The following is a 10,514-nucleotide window of genomic DNA, read 5'->3' as shown; positions in this document are numbered from 1 at the left end:
CTTCGTCCGTAGTCATTTCTTTTTCTTCAACAGAAACAGTTTTACTGTTATTTTTTGTTTCATAAATATTATTGTAAAACATCACTTGCATTATTTTGATTGCCCTATGAAATTCATGTTTTGATGGAACATGCCATGAATGGTTCAATGATTTCATTAGATTCATTAAATTCTTACTTTTGCGTTCAGGAACTCTTCTTTGCAAGTTTTCTATAAATGTTTTACTTATTTCAATGTCAGCATTCCGAAATTTATTCATCATAAAGTCAAATATGGCATCCGCTGATGACAAAGAAGCATTTTGCCTACTAAAAGATTCTACAGCTAATTTCATTGGTTTCTGAGTATTAATCAAATCACATATAAGGTTGAAATTTACTTCTGCTAGCATATCCATTTTGTTTAAGTCAAGAAGAAATTCAATAATATATTCCCAAACTTTTATAAAACGCTCAACCAAACCAATTAATGAGTTCTATCTAGCTTTTACGTCTAATTTGAGCTCTAAATAATGTCCTTCTCCTCTCCCATGTTTAATCTTGTCTTGCAAAATATGATTTTTAACTGTTGATTTTCTAAAAAAACAAACAACTTTACGCATGTTTTTGATGTTTTCTTGAATATTTAATATTTTCTCAAGTTCCATTTTTGACGGACCAACATTATTGGCTTCATCTTTATCTTCAAAACTATCTTCTCAATCAATATCATCTTCATTCAATATTACATGATTATTATCATCACTGTATAAATCATTTTGTTTCATGCTTAAACTTTGTTTACATAGAAGGTGATTGTGAGTAGTTACTCATGACATTTTTATAACAAATGACCAATTAGTGTCACGATGTATTTACGGGTAAATAATTGTATATATGAATAGAGACAAGTGTAAATATCTTGGGAATATATTTTGTATATAAATTCTTTATTTTCACTTAGAGATGCCGGAGTTTACGCATAATTAGGGAGAATCTTTTTTTAAAACTACAATATCATTTACATTTTCCGAATATATGATTAGAAATTTAAATTTTGAATACTCAAGAAATTTAAAGTTTTAAAAAATTAATTAACGGATATCGGATACATTTAACGGATACCGGATTCGAATCCCTAAAAAAAACCCTTGTTGACGTCCTAAAAAACAAAATGGTTTTAAACAAACGGGTCCAGGGTTTTAGGTGCTGAAAGAAATTTTAAGATGATGAATACCTTTTTTTTATTTATACTGAAATGCAACAATTTTATATTCACTGAGAGTTCAGTATTTGGAAGTGTCAGCTGCAAAAGCTGACAAAACGATCTGTAAAAAATTTAAAAAATCAAATCCTTCAGCTGCACCTTATCTTAATTGTGAAAATCTTCCGCAAATTGATTTGCCTGTTTACACAGAAGTTGTTAAATTTTTGCTCAATAGGAACTTCATCTACTTAATGGAAACACAGATATAACTTAAAATAGCATTGAAAATTATTTAATGCTTATTGTTACAAATTTATCTGCAAACTTTTGGAAAAAAAATTTAGATTTTCTGAGGCCTAAGCTGCACTGTGGTCAATTTAAAGCTGGAGAATATTTAAAACTATTGAAATACACTTATGTGTTAGAAGTTTTATCAAAATCTTTGCAAATGGAAAATGAACATATTAGTTTTACAATTATATCTGTTAAAATCTTCAAATGTCTGATTTACATGTCTTGATTCTAATCTGTGACATAAATACAGCCATTCACGAAAGTTTAAACGATTGCAGAATTTTCAAATCTAATCTTCGGTTTTTCTTGAATAAAAATCTAACGGAATTAGATATCAAAATAGATATTTTTCCAAGTTGGTAAATAGGTTATTTGTTAATAGAATAAAAATAAAGTAGGTTTTGACTCATTACCGTTTACTCAGAAATTTCATTAAAAGGTAGGTGATACAAATTAAGAGATTTCACAAAAGTTTAAACGATTTTATTTAGAATCAATTAATTGCTAATTAATTGATAAATCCGCTGCGAAATTTTTTTTCGCAGCAAATTTATCAATTAATTAGCAAATAATTGAGTAGTTTTTCAATCAAAAAATTCATCACAACATCATCAGGCAGCTTTTAATTCATTAAAAATCAACTTAAAATATTGTGAATTTCAAATTAATTTCAATTGCGAGCAAATGGGTCGAAAATCAGTTTCTAGTGACATCAAATGGCAAGTTATTGGTATGGCGCGGACAAAAAATCACACAAACGTTCAAATAGGCAAAATACTTAACATTTCTGAATATTGCGCTAGAAAAACCATCAAAACCTGGGAACTTACCAAGGACGTCTCCGACATGCCGCGTACTGGGAGACGATCCAAACTCAGCAACCGTGACAAAAATGGTATATTCAGAATGAGCAGAGAAAACCCCAGACTCAGCTACAAAAAGCTAGCAAAAATCTTCTATGAATCAAAAAATAATCAAAAAGTTAGCAGAGAGCTCGTGAGACGAACATTGTCGGACAAAGGTATTGGAACGTACATAGCTGCTAAAAAACCTATTCTTTCAATCACGGAAAAACGTAAACAACCAGTGTGGTCCAAAAAAAGGCTGGACTGGTATGTAGAACAGAGGGCAAAAGTTATTTGGAGTGATGAAGCTAACTTTCAAGTTGTAAACCGCAAGGGAAGAATCTATGTCAAAAGATTTGCAACTAAGAAGTATTCAGACAGGTTTTTGCAACATCGTCGACAAGGCGGTGGAGGTTCGGTTGGCATCTGGGGATGTTTTTCTCACAATGGTATAGGCTTCTGTGAGCTGCATGAAGGCCGAATTAATCAATAGACCTACAAGAACACATTGGAAACGTGTTTAGTTCCATCAATCAGACACTTGTATGGCAGAAGCAAGCAGTTCATCTTTTAACAAGACGGGGCTTCAGCTCATACAGCCCACCCAATCAAAGAATATTTTAAATATTTCATTAAAATTTTTTTCTTTCTGTAACTCTTTTTGTTATATTGCTAGGTCAATGTATATCTCTGTTGTATAGCTTTACCATAGAATTTCTTTTGTTTAGAATTACTGATGGCATCATCTGGTTTAGTATTAAGCTGTTTGTTTGTAAATTTGTTAATTTCAGAGAGTTTTGTGCGATGAAATATGACCAAGTCTGTAGCTAAATTTTCTAACTATCAATGGGAAAATGTTAAAATTACCATAGAATCGATTGGAATTTTATGAAATAAATCGATTGGCTTTTAATGAAATATTTCAAATACTGATTTAAATTTTCATACAGTTTCGTCACCGAAACTTATTTGTAACTCCTTAAGTAAATACAAACTTAATAAAAAACATGAAGCGTCGTCAGAGTTACGAACTAACTTTTTTTAGACGGAATCCAAACACACTTGTCGAAACATTATTTCAGCAAAAAAAAATATACAGTTGAAATACTTTTTCAGTAATCTAATATTCTGATGAAATCAGACCGTCAGTAAAGATATGAAGTTTTGATTTTTACTCTTCTTCCTAAAGTAATCTTTTCTTTTCACGTTCTTCTAGAAACTTGGGTTTAAAAAAACGATCAGGACGGGATCGTGACTTCGGTAAAGCTATCGGATTGTAGTAAGACTACTATCCGATAGTTTTTATTAAAATAATTAATGATTTTATTCATTTTAGATCAAAATTATTAATTATAATAAAACTCTAAATATTTGAAATTATTAAAACAAATTATATTAATACAGTAAATTTGAATAAAGTAATTTTAATCATTCAAAACGATTCAATTGAAGGATTTTACAGAAATAATACTTCTAATTTAAAATGCATTGGGCCGACGTTGGCATAACGTCGGAAGCGTTAATTTATTTTATCACTCAAGTAATAAGGTCGAATCAAAGTCAGGCCATCGTCGGAATACGACTCAGGTGATTTAAAGCCAGTCTAAATTTTTATGGTAATTCGTCCTAGCTTCTATAACTTCTTTTTTAAAAAAAACTGTTTTTGAAAATTTATTGTCTAAGCTGAATAATACTTAGCAAAAGTTGGGCTAAGTTGAAAAAAATATTATTGACAAAAATTTGGCGGATGACGCATTTTGTCCTTAAACTTAAAGATGAATGTTTCAAATAATAAGAGTTTAAAATGTTAAGCACAACTTTTCTAGTCATCTACAAGATAAAAGACATCGATATTGAATTATGTTGTTTTTTCATACTTTGATTCAGAAGGTAGGGTAGAAAATCTGACGTTTAATTATTTCTTTCAACAACGCACACTAAAGTGTCGAGAACTCGGTAATACTTAGCGAAAAATAGTTTTGAATGGCTTTTGGTTTTGGTATATATATATATATATATATATATATATATATATATATATATATATATATATATATATATATATATATATATATATATATATATTTATTATTGTTAATTGGTAATTAGAATTAAATAAATTTGATTAACAAGTTTGGTCATTTGTTTTTATAATTTTTTAAAAGGTACTTATTTTCATGTTTGCATTTAGAAATAAGTTCAGTTTTTTTTAATTAGTAAATTTTCTTGATCTAAATAAGTAATAATTTAAAACATTTTTTGTTAACAAAATATACATTTTTGAGATATGTTATTATAGCTAGGCGCAGTTTTAGAATAGACCAGTTTAATTTAAAGTTAATATTTTTTTCTTTTAGTTGCCAAATATATTTTGACAGCATAGTCTCTTTTGGGTACTTTTCATGATTTTTTTAAATTTTTTTAATGTAGTTGATGGAACTTCCTGGTCAAAGAAATCAATTACTATTTTACAATTCTTACTATATAACTAAAAAAAAATTATTTACAAGTATATTTTATAATTACATAGAAATGTGATTTATTTTACTATAGGAGGATGGATCCTGCTTAAATACATCACATTGAAATTTGACTGATAGCATGTTTAATTTGTATAGTAAAGATAAATAAAACTGGAGAAAATAAAGAAAAAGAAAATATTTATTTAACAAGAATGAAAATATTGCGAGAAAGAAAAAGATTTAGGTTTAAAATATATAAATTAATAAAATCAGCAGTAGTCTTTAGTAGACTGTTGACACAACGAATTTAACCGACTTGTTTGGAAGAAATAGAAATCGATTTATTAAATTCTTTTGTAGTAAAATATTATTATTCGAAATACATTATAAATCAATGACAGCAAATGCATGGGCATTACTGTGATAACAAAAAAACTTTTTTTATGAAACCACTTGCAATCGAGGAAAGTTTATGGGTAATTAAAGAATATAAATTTCATTTTTGATTTTTTTTAAAAAAGTTCCCCCCCCCCCCCTCTTCGGAAGAAAAAAGTGACTAAATAATTTTTTTTTAAAAAAACGACATGTGTTTTTTGCTTTATTCAAAAGAGTATTAGTAATAACTAAGCAACTTTTATTAACAAATAAAATACAGAACAGCTAGCAATTTGTCCAAAATGTACAAAAAATTCAATTTTTCTTGATTTCGCATGAAGTTCCTCCATCTGTTTTACAGCACGTTCAGCAATTTGGTTAGATCTGGGAATGTCAATTAATGACTCTTCGACTGACCAATGCGTCTCCAAACACTTAACTGCTTTCTTGCATTTTATCTTCATGAGTGAGGTAAATAGTTCATTGAAGGACGCTTCATTGTAGTGTTGCGAATGGAACCAAGCATTTTCCCATTCGTAGCAGATGAAGTCGCATGCTGGAGTGAGGATATCGCGCCACTCTGGTATCAGAAATAATGCTATAACACGTGGTATCAGAAATAATGCTATATATCGCACGTGAGTTCCACCTTGCCTGGTGTAAATTTGGGAGTTTCTTCCAGCTGATTATAGGCCAACGTGAAGTTGTTTTGTAATGACGATATGCCTGACATAGTTCAAATAAGAACTTAAAATCATCTCGCCATCCAGGGTTCTCGCCTGTGTTAACATCATCTGTAGCAACGAGGTGGTATTCAGCCTGAAGAGAGACATAGTTTTCTGTTAATTTTGTTAATGAAGGAATAGCTGAGTTCTGGTTTGGTTGTTGGCTCTTGAATAAGAAAATCCATGACATGCTTCAGAAGGAGGTCGAGCACATGGTGCTGACAGCCAATATATTGTGGCTTCTGAAACCCCTTGCTCAAGACATCATCCTGCATGAGCTTTACAATCCCGTGCAAACGACCAGTATTTACTGCGGTCGTGTCGCAGATTATCATGCGAATATTTTCCCATGTATCGTTTTCATCAATTAGCTGATGAAGTTCCTTGTGAATGGCCGCGGCAGAACCACTCTCACATTTAAGAATACCGAGTTTGATTTCGGTTGTCAAATTTTTCAGCAGAACAACTTGATACTCTTCCCCTTGCATTCTTTTACCATCAAACTGGAGACAATAGGGATCATAGCTTTGAAGTTTTTGAACAATTTTGGTTTTCATTTTCTGTCCTTCAGAGATTACTCGTTTCCAGACACCCGCCTGACTTGGAACCGACACATCATGACCATGTTCAGCAATGGTTGCAAGAACGTCATGTGCTTTATGTGTAGAAATGTTGTTTTTCAGTACTAGTAAACCCGCTGCTGTAGTGCTTGATCTTTGGTATTTTGGTTTGCATTCAGGAGAAGATGACGTGGAAGAAGAGGTTGGCGACTCGGGTGAAGAATTAGAGGTTTCAGAATCCGAAGATTCTGAGTCACTTTCATGTGTTTGTGTGGGTTGGGATTGAGAAGAGCTGGCTTGAGGTTGAGTTGTTGATAGTCGGATTCGTTTTCTTGGGTGGATTGACTCCAAAGGGGCTTGTTTGATCATTGAATAACCAACCTTTCCTCCACTCTCAACTTGCCTCTGATAGAGCTCTTTATCCTCCGTGCTTTTCCATTCTCCATTAACGTTAGTGACATCTAATAACTGAGAAAGTGTTGCAGTGAATTTATCAGACGGTTTCTTTTTGTTTTTGTCATATAGATCAATCAGACTATTGAGCTTCTTTCTGATGAGTGCGCTGGATAATAGTGGAAAGTCTAGAACATCCCTCCAGAGCAATTCTATATCCATAATTTTGATTCGATTCAGTCGCCGTTTTTGCTGTTGAACAGAAAAGTGAAGTTTCCAAGAATTTGACGGTTTGTCGGCATCCGTGTGAGATTGGTTAGCTTTTCAACAGATGGAATACTTGGATCTTTTTTCGGTTTAGAAAAAGAGGGTAGATTCTTCACCCAAATAAACCTGTTTGACTTTACACTGTTGCTGGAATTTCTATAAGACATTTTATTGACAATCTGGCACTGAAAACAAAAATATTCAAACGAGTTCACACTTCATACGGTATAGCAAAATACCGTGTGAAGTGTGTAAGTGAATATATTCAAAACAAAGATAACAAACAACATCTATTAACAAACTACTAAACTAACAACCATCTGTAAATGTCTAGTTTATAAACAAATGGAAACAGCTGACTGGAATGTGCTTAAAAGCAGTATAGAACGTCATTTAAAAAGTCAGTGTGAAATTGAAACCGATAGTCAAAATGAAATGGAACAACTTTATCCTTTTGAACAACTTTATCCTTTTCGTGGTCACACAAAGTTTACTCAGTACATTCCCTCAAAACCAGCCAAATATGGCATTAAAATATGGTGGGTTTGTGATGCTGAAAATGCTTTTCCTCTTAAGGTATCATTTACACTGGGAAAACTGGTCAGATACGAGAAAAAAACCAAGGTGAAAGAGTTGTTAAAGAACTCGCAGTTGCGTACAAAGGCAGTGGGAGACACATTTGCATGGATAATTTTTTTACTAGTTTATCTCTTGCTCAACAATTGCTCTCATGGAACTTGACTATAGTTGGCACATTAAAGAAAAACAAACCATATATTCCACCGATAATGGGTCCAAATAAATCAAGAGAATTATACTCATCTATATTTGCCTTCCATGAAAACATAACAATGTGCTCTTACGTACCAAAAAAAAATAAATCAGTAACTCTTTTATCAACAATTCACTCTGATATTGCTGTAAATGAGGATCTAAAAAAAAAGCCACACACTATTACTTATTATAACAAATGCAAAACAGGAGTTGATACCATGGACCAAATGATAAGTAGGTACACTACTTAACGTCGCACTTTGAGATGGCCACTGGTAATGTTCTTTAACATGTTAGACATCAGTACACTTGCATCGCATTTGATTTATTAAGAAAATAATAAGATGATTTAAAAAAAAAAATAATCAGCGAAGGTTGTTTATGCGCTGATTAAGTGAAGAGCTTGCTAAACCTATGGTAAATATTCGGTATCAAAACTTGCAGGTAAGAAGGCATTACAATACTAAGATTGCTATTGAAAGTGTGATTGGACAGCAAAGTGTTTTAGTGGATCAAGTTTTAATTCCATCATTTGAAAGAGATTCATCTGGAAGAAAAAAAATTACTGGTGCTTGCCATATTTGTTACCAACAGCCAACGAAGAAGAGAAGAAAAACAAGAAAGAGTTGCTCTCAATGCAATAATCCTGTGTGTGACGAACATTCATTTGGGTTTGTTAAATGTGTTAATGTAATATATGAGTGTTTTTTTGTTAACTTTTTTTATAAACTTTATATTTTATTTAGAAAAATGTAGCAAATTGATAACTGAGTTTTGATTTCTTATTTTGACTTGAGATTTCTTATTGCGGGTACTAGGGTACTCGGTTGCGTCCACAAAGCATGTTCACTTCAAACTTAATTATTTTAAAAAACTTTTTTGTTTCTGGTATTTTTTATGCACAACTATGTTAAATTTGAGTCATATAATGCATATCTAAATGCCCAAAGTAAAATATTATCTACAAATTTATTTACAGTAAAAAATGTGCTGTAGTGGGCACCCGGGTACCCAGTTGTGCACACAAGTGTTAAGTTATTTACTGTTTATATATATTTATGATAGGATTATTTTCAAAACAATCAAACTTGTTTTTAAAGACATTCACATTATTAGAGTTGATTATCTCTCCTGTATAATTATTTCAATTGTTAACTGTTCTGTTTGTGAAGAACTTAAATCTTGTGGTAGAATGTGTGAACTGCTTTTGCATTTTCCGAGTTTGACCTCTTGTTATTGCATATTTAATTATTTGAGGAGGATGATTCCATTTAACTTTACCCGTATTTTTACTAATTTCATAAAATTGAATCAAAACACCTCTTGCTCTTCTTATATTTAATGTATTCAAGTTAAATCTTTTTAAAATTTTGTTTTTTTGTATGAATAATGATTAATAATATTAGGCTACTTATATTATACGTTATAATTTAACTGATACTAATAGTTTGGATGGTTGCTTCATATGCAACAAGTAGAAGAAGAACAGTGAGAGAGCAAGTTGATAAAGATATGGAAGAAATTTATGGTGAAAGTTACTATGAGAAAAGTAATGTGTCTACCTGCAGTATTTCTAATGATTGTGAAAATGTTTGTTATGATGACAATAAATGTGAGATTGATATTGACAATGATGAAGATAATTTTCTTTTTCAAATTTTTAATAATCAATATGACGATGATCAGGGTGAATGCCATTTCACATCAGACCCAGTAAATGAAAATGATCTGGATTGCAATCCTGATGAAAAAGGTATTATCACATTTTTAGCTGAGTGGTGTGTTAATTTTAAAATTTTTTTATTTCATTCTTATTTATAAGCACATGTCATTATTTCCTGAATGAAACTTTTGTTTAAATTTTTTTTTTTTCAGTTATTTTTTTTTTCAGTTATTGAAACATTTGTATTGTAATGCGTCATTTGTTACCATATCCCTTATTAACAGCTGTTAAAGAGGTATGTGGTAATGTATTTTATATGCATTTGCAGCATTTTAATGGTGATTAAAATTCATATATTATTTGTATAAGAGTATTTTGAAGCATATTACTTTTAGTTTTTGCAGTAAAATACTAATACTGTTTGAAAATATAATTTTAAAACTTGAATGAAAAAAAAAAGGATAACTTGAAGTGATTGCACCCCCTCTATTCCTTCAAAATCAAAGCAACGATAAATTATTAGAAATCACTTATCAATGTCAATTTTTTTATACATTGTTTTGTCAATAAAGACTTTTCAAAAATCCGATTAGCGATTAGTCCTCCCCTCCTCTCCAGACTTTTGAATAGTCTTTATTGACGAAACTTTGTGTAAAAAAATTGAAACTGATAAGTGCTTGCTAATAGTATATATAAACACAAAAGTATATGAATACTTATAACTTTAGCAATAGTTATGGCAATGACTAAAGCTCATCAAAAGAATGATGCTAGTTCAAAGATTTCTATCAAATTGTATAACGAGGAGCATTCGAACGTTGTTGCTAGTCTCAAGTGAAGTAAAGATGCAAGATTCGTCAGGATGCTTAGCAGTCGAGAAGAACATTATTTTGTTTGAACATGTGTACAAATATTTTAACATAATTATGTTTATTACAGCAAATGTTGATTTTCTCTGAGTGAATGTTTAA

At 30.9% G+C, this 10,514-nt stretch overlaps 1 pseudogene; it reads left to right on the top strand.

Annotated features, from left to right (window-relative positions):
- Positions 1 to 9,332: 9,332 nt before the first annotated feature.
- On the top strand, positions 9,333 to 10,463 carry LOC149885712 (uncharacterized; annotated as a pseudogene).
- Positions 10,464 to 10,514: the final 51 nt, after the last annotated feature.

The sequence above is a fragment of the Hydra viridissima genome, unplaced genomic scaffold (genome assembly GCF_058129835.1).
Source record: "Hydra viridissima isolate aposymbiotic clone 2 unplaced genomic scaffold, HvirCarnegie_v1 scaffold_7, whole genome shotgun sequence".
NCBI classification, from domain to species: Eukaryota; Metazoa; Cnidaria; class Hydrozoa; order Anthoathecata; family Hydridae; genus Hydra; species Hydra viridissima.
Note: the sequence above shows the minus strand (reverse complement) of the source record. Positions and strands in the feature narration are given on the sequence as shown.